Source organism: Chenopodium quinoa, unplaced genomic scaffold (genome assembly GCF_001683475.1).
Source record: "Chenopodium quinoa cultivar QQ74 unplaced genomic scaffold, ASM168347v1, whole genome shotgun sequence".
NCBI classification, from domain to species: domain Eukaryota; kingdom Viridiplantae; phylum Streptophyta; class Magnoliopsida; order Caryophyllales; family Amaranthaceae; genus Chenopodium; species Chenopodium quinoa.
In genome coordinates this window covers 1,386,052-1,399,789 of record NW_018745082.1, presented here as the reverse complement: position 1 = coordinate 1,399,789, position 13,738 = coordinate 1,386,052, and the positions used below count along the sequence as shown (strand labels likewise).

Here is a 13,738-nt window from a genome sequence, read left to right as displayed (position 1 = left end):
AATGTAGTTTTCAAAATGTGCCATTTACCATGTGGTAAACCTACTACAGTAGCGTCACTAGGTGCAGGACTAGGCCACAGAGTTGTCTTGTCAAAAGAAGCACTAACTAGAAAAACATGGTATATATATGTACCATTGACCAACTAAATAGGTTTTATTGTACCACCAAATATTACCTACTTAAATAAATTAACCTACGTGTGGGTAAAGGGTGCACATTAGTTTAGTGGTACATTTTGTAAAGGTCAATGTACCATTTAGTTACCCTTGTATCAAATTTTTTTAAAGGTTCAAATAAATATGTAATTTGCACCACTAATAATACAACTGGTACTTTGAAAAAGGCATAGGCATGGTTTTTGTTCCAGATGGTACAAATAACGTAATTGAAAATAGATAAAACTAAGAGCAAAAAACAGAAGCCAAAACTAAACAAAGTGTTCATAATAATTACATCCATCACAGTTAATCACATGTGATATAATTACAGTACACCTTCCAAATTGTGATTGAGTTTTAAAAACAGAAGCCAAAACTAAACTAAGTGTTCACAAGCAGCATGATTAAACAAAGTCTTCATCTTCAAACATATCAAACCAGACAACATCTAACTAAGCCAATTACATAAAAAGAGTAAACCATTGAAATCAAATATAAAAAAAAAAACATAAATAATTGGCGTAGATTAGTTAACCCGTCAGTTGAGTTTTTCAATGGTTGAAGCCGAATGTCCGTATGCACCGGAGTTCGTGTGGGAAACATCTGGAGACCACCTATCACGGACATGGTACGGCGCATATGGAGCAACATCCTTGGAGCTTTCGGGACTCCTTTGCCTTACCTGCCTTTGCCTTTGCCTCCGTCTTGGCCTTTCTGGTGCCACGACCTGCACCGGCGATAAGACTGCTCCCCCATCTTGCCCATTTGGTCCACCAGCATCTGTGGTTCCTCGTCCAATACCAGCTGCTTCCCCTCCTGCACCAGACACCCTCTTCATAGCCGCCGACTTCACTCCCTTGGTTGGTCTCCTCCTAGCCCCCAACCTTATTGGACTTTTGTTCACGCTTGTGCTCTATGCAACATTGGTTTGTGCCCTTTCTTTGTTAATGTTAGCAATGGCTGCTGAAACATCATTCAACTGAACCTTCAAGATGTTGCATATGAATTCATGGTGGTTTAATTGCTCTGTTAACATCTCCTCCTTCATTTTAAGGAACTCAAGCTCTGAATATTTGGGTTGATCTATTTGTGATTGTTCCATTGGTTGCTTTTCTTTGTTTTGTTTCATCATTTTTGGAAAAAATAAAGAGGTTAATATTATGGAAAGGTTGATTTCCGAGAACTATAGGATAGAGTGAGAGAAAGGGATTCTCGGAGAAAGAGAAATTTCTTTTCTCTTCTCTCTGTTTTTGAAAACTTTATTTTAAGAAAACAGCCAATCCAGTTTGGTTGGTCCATGATATGGGTCCAATAGTAGTGTAGTTGGATGGGGCTTGCAAAGACCTTTCCAACGATATATTATAAGCCCAATTCCGATGAATATTGAGGAAGTTATGGTCAATTTACTAAACTGGGCTCGGTTTGAGCTTTATGTACGGCCCAATGATCTTGGGGAGGGCCTAATATGATTTATCATTCCTAATACAATTAGGAATGGTTTTAGTCTTCTAGATTCTTCTAGAAGGTTCTTTTCAATCCTAATTCAATTAGCATTGATAAGTTGACTTTGTTGACTTTTTAGAGTTTTAATCAAGATCAAATAGCATTTTCGAAGAAATTATATTATTTTATCCTTCAGTACGGTAAACTTATCGGATTTTCAAAAACGCGTTGAAATCAAGCTTGGCGTCCAACCCCAGGCCTTGGCGCCTGGAACCAGGCTTGGCGCCTGGCGCTAGTGCTGGTGCCTGGCGCCAACTAGCCAGGGTTGGCGCCAACTCTGTTTCCTGAGCGTCAAACTCTGTTTTGTTAATTTATCTTTTTTGGCTGATTTTCTCTATAAATATCGTATTAAAAACTCCGTTTTCATTCACGAATTCTCACCATTCATCACCAATTATCATCATCTACATTCATTCACCAATTTTCATCATCTACATCCATCATTCATCAACAATCATTATTCTTTAGCATTCTCTAAATCATTCATCTCTCTCTTCATCTTTCAATTCTCTAAACTTTGTTTTCATATACAAAATTCCGCATTCACAAGACCTAGAAACACCTAGCCATATTCGAAGTTGCCTTCGCCCTAGACGTGAAAGGTTTTAATTTCTGAGGGTTTGGTCCCAAATCTCTCTTTCAATTATTTAATTTGATTGTTGTTTTTATTATTTTCCTTGAAGTTACTAACGTGTGTATTTTGTTATTAGAAAGAGGTACGAGGCATCAAAGTAAGTATTTTTATTGTTTTATTGATTTATGATGTAGAAATTATGTTTAGATTGTTATTATGATATTCCTAGTATCATGTCTAGGTTAATTTTAATATTAAATATGATTGTTACGATGCTTCCTATGTTCTTCCTAATATTTATGATTGTTAGTATCATGTTAGGGTTAAAGATTTGATTTTTATTGCTTAGTGACATGCTAGGGTCTGTTATTAATCTTGTTAGTATTATGCCTAGGATCTTGCTATTATTATGCTTTAATATTAATATGAACATAATTATGATTATAATCGTTATAATTTACGATGATATTATTATTATTATTATTTTGATGATGATTATTTATGATGATATTATTATTATTATTTTTTTGATGATGATTGTTTTATTTATAATTATTATTATGATGATTATTTATTTTGTTGCTTGATACATTATTCTTTATTGCTTGATCACCTTTTATGCATGTTTAAAGAGAATTTGTACTTGTAATCACGCTTAATAAGATAATTAATAATCTTTTTAGGGTAAACATGATTATAATTCAAGAGATCGCCAATAATAGATTTATTTGTGCATTAAATTCAACCAACATAGATAAACAGGTTTAGGGTTAATCCTATTGATTGCATGTTAATCAAAAAGCGCACATGAATACGATCAGAATAAAGTAGAGGCCTATTATTAGGGAAGGTTCAATCTCTTTTAGGTTGGATTTGTACCTTCATCCCCGAACCCTTATTTGGTTCATGACCTTATGGAGTTGACGATCTCTTGGATCGTTAAGGGGTGTAACCTTCACCTCGTGAACGGTTTACAAGTTCCTAAAAAACTTGTTGGCAACTATTTTGCTCTATCTTCTTCCCTTTTGGACCCCACCGTACTTTAGTGTATGATAACAGTGGGGTTCGAGCTAGTGGGATTTTAAAGGCTTGAAATTATTCCCTACAGGTAGATGGATTTCAAAACACTTTCTTGAAATTGTTCATGAAAGAAGATTTGTATACGATACAATCAATATGGTTTTGAAAAACAATAATCCTATGGATGCATAAAAGATCCTTAATGGATTGAAGTTAGCATCATGGAGTTAATGTTCTTAATTTTTGAGATAATCAAATTGTTTGATGTTCTCGTAAAATGAAGAAAAGGTCTTGTGTGTACAAGATTTTTAGTGGGAGCTATGAAGTATTCTTGTTCTAGTATAAAGAGCAAATTATTCATTGCTTGAAGAGTCAAGTGATGGATAGTGCATTTTGTATAAAAACCTTGAGGAGGATGATGAGTACATTTGGGATTCAAGATCTATAAAGATAGGTCTCGAAGGATGTTTGAGTTTGGTTAAGAAGCTTATATTGATAAGATTCTTATAAGGTTCAACGTTATATTGAAAGGAGTTTCAATCCCATGTAACATGGCACATTGCTTAATGATTCAATACTTTAATAAAGGTTGATGAAACTAAGGTTTTGAGTGATGATTCTCATGTAATTCGCAAAGGATGCATCATGCATTCCATGGACTATACTCGCCTATTTGATTCACGTGTTTTTTATACAAGTGATGATATATTTCAATCGAAATCTAATATAACGTTGGAATACAAATTAGAAATTCCAGAGTTCCTTGCGAAAGGGCGAAGAAAAATTCTTAGTGTATAGAGATGAAAATGATTATAAGATTTAGAAATTGCAAAATTCATGTTTATGAGAATGTCTCATGAATTATACTTAGTAAAACCCTTCCATTTCCAAAGCATAAGAAACATGCTAATGAAACTAGATTGAGTCAAATGATGTAATTAGAAGTTGTATTTGTTTTTGGAGAAAAACAAGTTACATGTGTAATACATTCATTTGCAGAATTATGTTTATCAATTGAAACAAAGTTTCAATCTTATTTAATCATGGTTTAAAGATTAAATAAAATGCTCAAAATAATTATGGATTCATGGGCTCATCAGGTTAATTTATTTAAATAACCTGGTGAATGAAACCCCACAGGTGAACTAAATTCATACATTATTTAAGTTCCTAGTTCAGAATCATTAAAGTGGACATAAATGATTTCATAAATTGGACTAGCATGTAAGATTGATTGGATAGCGCAGTTTCATGGGCTATAGGAGCGTAGTGAAGCTCGGTCAATTACATGGGTATGCATGAATGATGCATGATCGAACTATAGACCTACTTTGAAGTTCAAGTATAGAACTTCCGAATATATTAGTGGATTCCTTTGACATGAGTGGAACAATGATTTCATTCAATGATTGATGTAACTTTGTACATTCAAACGTCTTCTCGTAACTGGAGATTATAAAGGGTGTTTCCTGGTTACCTCATGATTTGAGTGGGAGCCTTGGTTGCCACAAGATTGGATTGTGTCTACCTATTTAATTCAGAAGAGGGAGAATTCAGAAAATGCATGGTCGTGCTCAAATGGATTACATAGTAATCATTTGTTTTGTAATTCTAACTCGGTTTTCAAGAAAAGATTTGTAGATTAATATGATCACGACATGAGATGAAATCATATTATCAAATTGACACACTTTGACTTAAGAGATTTGAATATTGCGCACTTGTCTCAGACAAGTGGGAGATTGAAGGAATTGTGTCTTTGATAAGTGCAATTATTAGATATATCAAGGATCACTATTATGGAGATAATAAGTTCGTTCTTTTGGGACGTCATTATCTGTTGCTAGACTATGATCAATGATCTTTGGGCTAGTCAAATAGTCCAAAGCCTACTAGAATGGATCCTATGAGGTCACACAACAAGGGTATTGGGTTAAGCAAGTAAGAGGCCCATTAATGGGCCTCATGAGCAATTAACTAATCATAAAATGGATTGGGCTAGCATAGTTAGATGAGAAGTAGGTTTTGGGCTTTTGACATGGGCTCTTATTTAGAGATGAGATCTATAAATAAGATCCATGCCTAGGGTTGCTTGCAAGCAGTCATAATTCACACACAGTGTATTTTGACATCAAGGCAACCAATCCCAAAACCCTAATTCCTCTCTCTATCTCACGGCTATCTCTCTCCTCCCCTCGTCCGTACGGCCGGCCACTCTTGGTGGCGCGTGTGGTGGTTCGTGGCTCGCTCTTCTCCGTAGAAGGTCAATTGAAGGATTCAATTGCAACTAACTAGAATTAGTGGAGGTCTTAATCTGTGCCCGTGGACCAAGTAGAGGAATCACACTTGGGGTTCTTTATCTCCCATTGTTCTTGCTCGATCGCACGTGGAATCACCCTTAAAAGGTATGATTATATGTTCTTTATGTGTTATGCATTAGATCTTGGGATTAGGTACTGTATGAATATGATTCATGTTTTTCTGCTGTGTAGTACCTATAAACTCCTACAGCTAAATCATACATTATTGTTGTATGGTTTTGATGATTGATAACAAATGATGATTATCTAACTAATATATGTATTACAATGTGCATGAACAAGCCATGAGGCATGAAGATTATTGAGTACATATTAGATTTCTATTGAATATTACAAAGTATGAATCGTGCTTGAGTTCCTCAGGGGAGCACAAAGAGAAAAGTTCCTCAAGGGAACATAAAAGAGAATAAGTCTAAACATTCAAACGTTCTTATGGATTTTATATGCAACTCCTAAGAAGCACTAGAAGTTAGTTCTTTGAAAGGAACAAGCAGCAGTTCCTTAATGGAACAAACAAAAAGAAGTTCCTTTAAAGGAACAGAAGCTTTGGAGTAGAAGTTTCAAAGACGACAGAGAGATAAGAGTATATTTTTCTAGGAATCATGTAAGTATGTTGGACAAGAGAAATTGTTTGAAACAAGCCTAAGAATCTAAATTGGAACTTTAGCCTAGAAGGAATTGAGCCTGACAGTCTAGAAGGAAACTATAGGTGACTAGTTAGTTCCTTACGGGTCAGTTAAAGAAAAATAAGTAAACGTCCATTTTAATGAATGAATTATAATTAGTTATTTTTCTTTAAAAATATAAAGTTTTTAAATGTGATAAAATTAGTTTTGGGAAAAAGATTTTAACTATTTTTGGAAAATATATTTCTTAAGTATTATTTTACATAATTATATTTTTCATCAAATAAACTTTTAATTGTTTACCTTTATCTTCTCTCCAAGAAATCAGTTTTCCTAATTTTACTCCATGTTCAACAAAGTGCATAAGACTTTGATTAAGCTAATTCCTTACCACGTTTCTCTATTGCCCAAGTAATTGGCAGTTACCTAATATTAAGGGAATTGATTGATAGTGGAGGATAAAGAAGGAGTAGTGGTTAAGTCTTGTGCATGCTATAAAAGGAGAGCTAAGTTTTAATTTCAGTTTGTCTGACTTTAGTGATTCATTCAAAGATAGCGTATATCTTAAGTGGTAGAGTAGTAGAAAAGAAAATTTTTTCTCTCCACGTTTTGAGTCAGTTCCTTTAGGTTCCAAGTTTCTTACATGTCTCAAAGGGTCCAACATATTAGTTTTATATTGTATATCTTTTATATGTATTGAGAATTGTTCAAGGGTTTAAGTGAACTCTTATAACGGGGAATTTCAAAGGGTTTAAGTGAACTCGTGGGGTTAGTACTTGAGTGCGTTCTTTGTATGTACGCGAGAGAGCCTAGAGTAGAAATTAATGAGAACAATTGTTTGAGGGAACAATTGTAGGAACTTGAGAACAGTTGATTATGTGGGAACATGAGAAGTTTGTTTGAGGGAACAACTATGGGAACTCAAGTAAAGGTCCACACAGGTTGTAACAGAGTCGTTGCCCTATAGTGAAAGAGTTTAGTAAAATCCGTAGTGGTAATGGTTTTTCTTCGGATTGGGCCCAAGAAGTTTCCACGTAAAATTCTCTCTTGCTTTCTCTGTGATATTTTTAGCTTTCGATTAAAATTCCACTTAAATTTTGCTATAAGTTTCCAACTACAATTCACCCCCTCTTGTAGTATTTCATCTCAAATAACAATTTTTAATCTTTTAATCTATTTACAACCCACCATTGATAATCAACATACTACAAGTCCTTATCTTCCAACACAAATGCATCGACATATATCAATTCCATTTATCTAACAACAATTACAAATTCATTATATTGCAAAACAGAAAATCGTATCTTTTTCAACCCGTATTACTTAAAATCAATTATGTATGAAGTAATTCATTGTAAAAACCTAGTTCATCAAATTTATCAAATTCAATAAGTCAATTCCATTCAGTTATAATGTTTTTTTAAACATTACTTTGAATGATACCCAAAATACGCTTCAAATAAGAAGATTAACTATCTAACTCAGGCCCTATTCTTTAGTGCTGCTCTATTCTGCTCTGCTTCAATCTACTCCGTTTTGCTTAAAAATAATACTTAATATTGATTATTATTATAATAATTAATAGTTAATAATAATAATAATTAATGTTTAATAATAATAATAAATATTTAGTATATAATAATAATAATTATTAATATTAAATTATAATAATAAATATTTAATAATAATAATAATTAATATTTAATAATAATAATAGTAATAATAATAATTATTAATAAAAATAATAATTTATTTTTTATAATAAAAATTAATATTTAAAGATATTAACTAATATTTAAAGTATCAACTTTTAATAATAATAATAATAATAATAATAAATAAATAATAATATTAATAATAATAAAAAATATTAAATGATTATAATAATAATGCAATAACAATAATAGTGATAATAGTAATAATAATAATAATCTGCTCGACTTTGCTCGGCTCGACTAAGCTCAAAAGAACATAACCTTACTATCTCTAGCTTCAATTATGGGAATATCTTGAACTTCCATTGTTTTTATAGAAAACATTAAATTACGAGTACAAATTATAGAACACGAAAGGGAAAGGAATTGGGGTTTGTAGTTTGTAGTTTGTACAACAACGAAGAGGAATTGGGGAAAAAAAGAGGCGATAGCGAGCCGATAGTCGAAAACAGAGACGAGTTTTGTACTTCCTTGACGATTAATTAGTTTTGTAAATCAATTGCGACGAGGTTCTTATTCAAAGGTTAGTTTGTTTTTTCTTTTTTTGTTTTTTTTTTTAATTTTTTTTTTTACAAAAATTGTTATAATAATTTTTTAAATTGCAATTCAGATTCTAACTATAAATCAAATTTTTGTTCTGGCAAATTTGTTGATTTTTAGTTTGTTAAAATGTATGGTTGAAACTTGAAAGATGTAATTGTTGTATAAATTATTGATTTTGTGGCCAATCTATAGAGAAAGCCGAATAAGGTTAGTTTGTTTTGTTTCTTTTGTATTTCCGATCGATTCCGATTGTTTCTTCATCTTTCTCTACCAAATTTAACTCTAAAGGAATCAACTCTCACCATAGATTATCATCTCAGAAGAAAACTACTCATACTAAGTAAGTTTCCATTGATACTGAGGGTTTCTTAGAGGTATAATTATGATATGATTTTGATTTTGATGTAAATTTAATTTTCTAGTAGTTTAATTGCAATCATTAATCTGTTAAATTGTTAGTTTGAATGCTTGATTGAATTATATGATCGAAGTTTGGCATATAAATTTTGACGCTAGTTGTTTCTAAATGTATGATTATTCATTATACTCCGTATAATGTTAAATTAGCAAATTGAATTTAATGGAATAATGGGTGATTGTAAAACTAGAAATTGCTAGAACTTTTGTGCGTTCGCTGACAGCATTGGTAATTTATCAGTTTATCACTAGCCGCGCATAATGATGGTAGGAGACTACGAACTATTCCCTCCGTTTTTAAATACTTGCTCCATTTCTATTTTTTGCACTATTCATTTGTCCTACTTTCATTAATGTTTGTGATTTATACATAAGAAAAAATAGTCTTATGGACACTTGTTGAAATCGTCTCAATGAATAGATTATTAATTTTCAATTGTTAGAATTTATACTTATTGATAATTAAAGATATTAGTGATCAAAAATTAGCATTGACATGCGTGTCCTAGAGAAATGGAGCAAGTATTTAAAAACGAAGGGAGTAGTAAACATCAAAGGAGGTTTTTCAGTCATAGTTCAGGTTACAGTCCACTAGATCAGTTCAGTCAAGTGACTTAAGCAATTAGTAAAATTTGTAAAGTCTATTACTTAAGGTGATGTCAGTTACTCTCTTAATAACTGGGTGGGTAAGTGTTAACCCTTATGAGGTTTTGATGATGATGTTAAGAATTGAGCAAACTTCCTTTTAATAAGAATTTTAGTGTTGTGATGTTTGTAGGTTTAGTAAGCATTGGGAGCTGAAGTAGGAACTGAGACGAAGGAGCTTTAGAAGAACCATGAGGGCAAGTAAAGACAGAAGAAGAGTTCCAGCAATGGAACTTCCCGAATTTTCTTAACAGAAACTTCAAAACGGGTTGTAACGACCTGGTTCCGGTGTAATGCTGGGGCAAGCCTCAACAACCAAGGATCAGTGCAAAGATCGAGATATCAACCGAAAAAGATGGACTTCATAACTTATAGTTGTATAAAAGATAAGTTTAATTTGTAGGTTGATGTAAACTCATTAATGGCTGTTATGCATGGAACTTATTAGAAATCAGACAAGGCTTGACAAACTAATCAATTCATACAAGATAATTATGAAAAAGTATTTATTTGATTTTATCCTAAAAATCTGATTTAACTCGGTTTTATCTTTTTCATAAAATTCTATCTTTTAACTAAAACGAATTTGATAAAATTTGGTTTTCAAATAAAACGAAATTAAAGCTGTTTTGGTTTCAGTTTTAAAAAAATAAGATTAGGTTTCTATTTAACTTATCTTTTTTACGAAAATCTTATTTTGTGAGTTGAGGAACCTCTATAAATATAGAAGCAATTCAGCAAAGCAAAATGAGAGTTTTAAGCGTGAAAACCACTTAGTGCTTAAGAGTAAGTTTGCCAAAGGTTTAAGCTTTATCATTTTGATTTTGGGTTTCATGTGTAGCTTTCCATTTATGTGTTAGAGTGTGTCTTTGTGTTGTAATTGGTTTTAGGGTGAGATTGTGAATTCTCTTAAATTCACGTTTGAGTGTATGAGTTTGAATTCTCTCAAATTCGAGTGGTAGTTAGTCACCCCGAGTGTGTCTTGGGTTGCACATTGAGAAAAAGGAACTTGAGTGTGTCTTAGGTCGAGAAAGGAACCTAAGTGTGTTTTGGGTCGAAAAAGGTGCCTGAGTGTGTCTTGAGTGTGTCTTGGGTCTGATAGGATAGGTTCTTATCAGTTAGCAAGTGTCCGAGGAGGAACTTGTGAAGCAAAGGTCTGTGTAATAGGTTGTACTAGGAGAGTTGCCTATCATAGTGGAATTTGTTTATAAGTCCCAATAGGGCCGAGGTTTTACTTCCAGGCACTGGATGGTTTCCTCGTAAATCTTGATGTGTGCTTTAAGTTCCTTTATGTTGTGTTTTTAATTTCCGCATAAGTTCCGCGATTGGAACCTACTATCATTCACCCCCCCTCTTGTACTAGTTCATCTAAACTAACAGTAAGTGACTAGCCTGACTACCTGAAGGCGATTCCAGTACATTACTTCTTTAGCTTTAAGGAGCCGGAGGTATCAGAATGGTGTTATTGCTTTCTTGTTTCATTGGACAACTAGGTATTTAATGCTTTATCGAATTTTGCCACTCCATGTATGAACAATTTTGTTTCTGAAATCAGATTTTTTGTGATTTAGTGTTGAAGTGAATCGGGATGTTGCTGAGGCATCAAACAAGAACACCAGGAATAAGAAGAGAAGGAAGACGGCTACTGAGGTTAGTTTAGATAAATTTTTTTTTTTTTAATATAATTTTGTTAAATCTTATTTTATATTTATGTTATGGTGTCATATAATATGATTGAGCATATCAGTCTAGTGGTAATGTGGTATTATAATTCTCTTGCCACTTAATTATTATTGTGTTTTGCAATTCATTCATTTCAAAATCCAGATTGAATTATCTATTGGAATTAGTTTCAATTACTAATTCCATGTTTTGAAATCATAAAAATAGAGATGTTAATGGGGCGGGGTGGGGCGGATATTGGCTTTCCCATCCCCATCCCTGCCTAACATTCTCATCCCCATTCTCACCCCATCCTCGCGACGAGTCCAAAATTCACCGTCATCCCCCGCCTTGGCGGGTATAATCCCAAAATCATACCCGCCCCACCCCCCACCCCACTTGGATATCCACCTCCACTTAATCCCCAACTAAGACCCACCTTTTAAATATAACTATATTACATCATAATGATTAAAAAAATATCATTGTTAAGTTACACAATTTTTGTTTGTTTGTTTGTTTGTTTATAATTCAAGTTTATTACAAAGTATTATATTTTTTACTATATTGTTTTACTTAACTGGGTGTGAAGCCAGTGCAATGCACGGATTAGTTTAGTCCAATTAAATTAATGTTTTTCTTGTTGTCATCATTAATTGAGTTGAAAAATGTTGCATGTTGCAGTGCATTAATTAGAAATTGAAGTTTTATTGTACTTTAATGAATATTATATATGTATATTGTAGTGTTAAATGTGCATAAAATTAAAGTTCATTGCTTACTTGCTAACATATTAGAAGAAAACGTGGGTGGAGGTCAGGAGGTGGTTTCAAGACTTAAATTGTTGTGTCAATCATGAGGTTTATTGGCTAGATTTGGAACACTTATTTTTATTTTGTCTTTGAAGAAATTATTATTATTATTATTATTATTATTATTATTTTTTTTTTTTTTTAAAGAAAAGGGATAGGAGATAATAGAAACTAATCACCATAGTAGTGGTTGCTTGTTGTTGTTAATTGTAACTAACAAAAGGAAAAACTAACTAATTATAATATCAAAACTTTTAACTAATCACCATACTTTGTTTTTGGATAATAGGAGGATGTCTAATCTTTTTAATTTTAATCTTGAAAGAAAGATATCATAGATAGCAGTTAAGGAGAAATCATCTCCTAAATTGCAGCCTTGATGAATGAGCATGATTGATTACGATCAATCACAATATCCTATCTTAGTATTTATATTATTCTTTAATGCCATGTATAGTATAGTCTAAACTTTGTAATCTTTTTATTTAAGGTAGTACGTTGACTAATTGTTCTATAGTGGTCACTTAATACTTGTATTTAAATACTCTGTCAATGAATAATACTAAGTAATTGAGCATGTACTATCTCATTCTTGCTGCCCATGTATTAATTGAGCATGTTTTAATTGATTTGTAACTCTGTAAGTGTAATGAATAATATGGATTATTTAAAAATTAAAATATTTATATGATTAATGTGGTATGCTTTTATAAAAATATTGTGTTTTGCTTATAATAAAAAGTATTTGTAAAATTTGGGTCTAAAAAAAAGATATGACTATTACACTGAGGGTAAGTTTGAGAAAACTTCTTTGTAGACAATGTTTGTGCTTTTTTTGTACTTTTGCAAAGAATCATTAATAAAGAACTTTATAAATCATTGAGTTGGTTTTTCTGTTTTGTATACCCAGTAAAAACTTTATTCCAAAGCTTAATTTGAACTCGTTTTCCCCTAATTACAAAAAAAATATTAGATACACATAAAATAAATATATGTTAGAAGAATTACTTAAAAATAATTAAAAAAAAAACATACATACCATTTATCTTCTATTTCAATAGAATCACCAATTTCGTTTACAACCATACCTACTACATCTAATATAAAAATACAACACTAAAATAATAGAAAAAATTAAATTGATATAAAACAATCTATACATTTAGATAAAATAAACCAATATACTTACCGAGAAGTGAATAATTGTTGCGAAATTGATCTAAAGAATGTAATTGTATAAAATCAAATCTATGCATTGGTATTTTTTCATCATCTCCAATAGCTCGGACAATAGTGTTTTGAAAAAATTGAAGGGTTTTTCTAAGCTATACCCCTAAGCTAGTTGAGTTTTTATGGTGTACCCATGTTTTTTCAAGTTTCTAAGCGGTGTCCTTCAACTTCTTATCAATACTAAAATGTACCCTTATTAGTTATTTAAAAGTTAATTGAGAGTGTGATTTCGTGGCTTAGTTATCGTTATTAAGGTTGTTATGGTTAAGATTTCTTTCTCGTATCATTTCCTTACCTTTTATCATCTTTTTATTAAATTTATAGTTAACTTTAGGTGACGTGGAAGTCCAAGGAGGGTACCATTCATTAATGGTAGTGAGTTGAGGGGCACAACTTAGAAATTTGAAAAAACATGGGTATACATTAGAAACTCGACTACCTTAGGGGCATAGTTTAGAAAAACCCAAAATTGATTCATTATTTTGTTGTCACTGACAATGCGATATTG

At 32.1% G+C, this 13,738-nt stretch overlaps 1 long non-coding RNA gene across 1 annotated transcript; it reads left to right on the top strand.

Moving 5' to 3' along the window:
- The first annotated feature begins 8,162 nt into the window (after nucleotides 1–8,162).
- On the top strand, nucleotides 8,163–9,977 carry LOC110709930. The gene is made up of 2 exons (XR_002509064.1): nucleotides 8,163–8,444; nucleotides 9,660–9,977. It is a non-coding gene; the product is annotated as an uncharacterized LOC110709930 (long non-coding RNA).
- The last annotated feature ends 3,761 nt before the right edge of the window (nucleotides 9,978–13,738 follow it).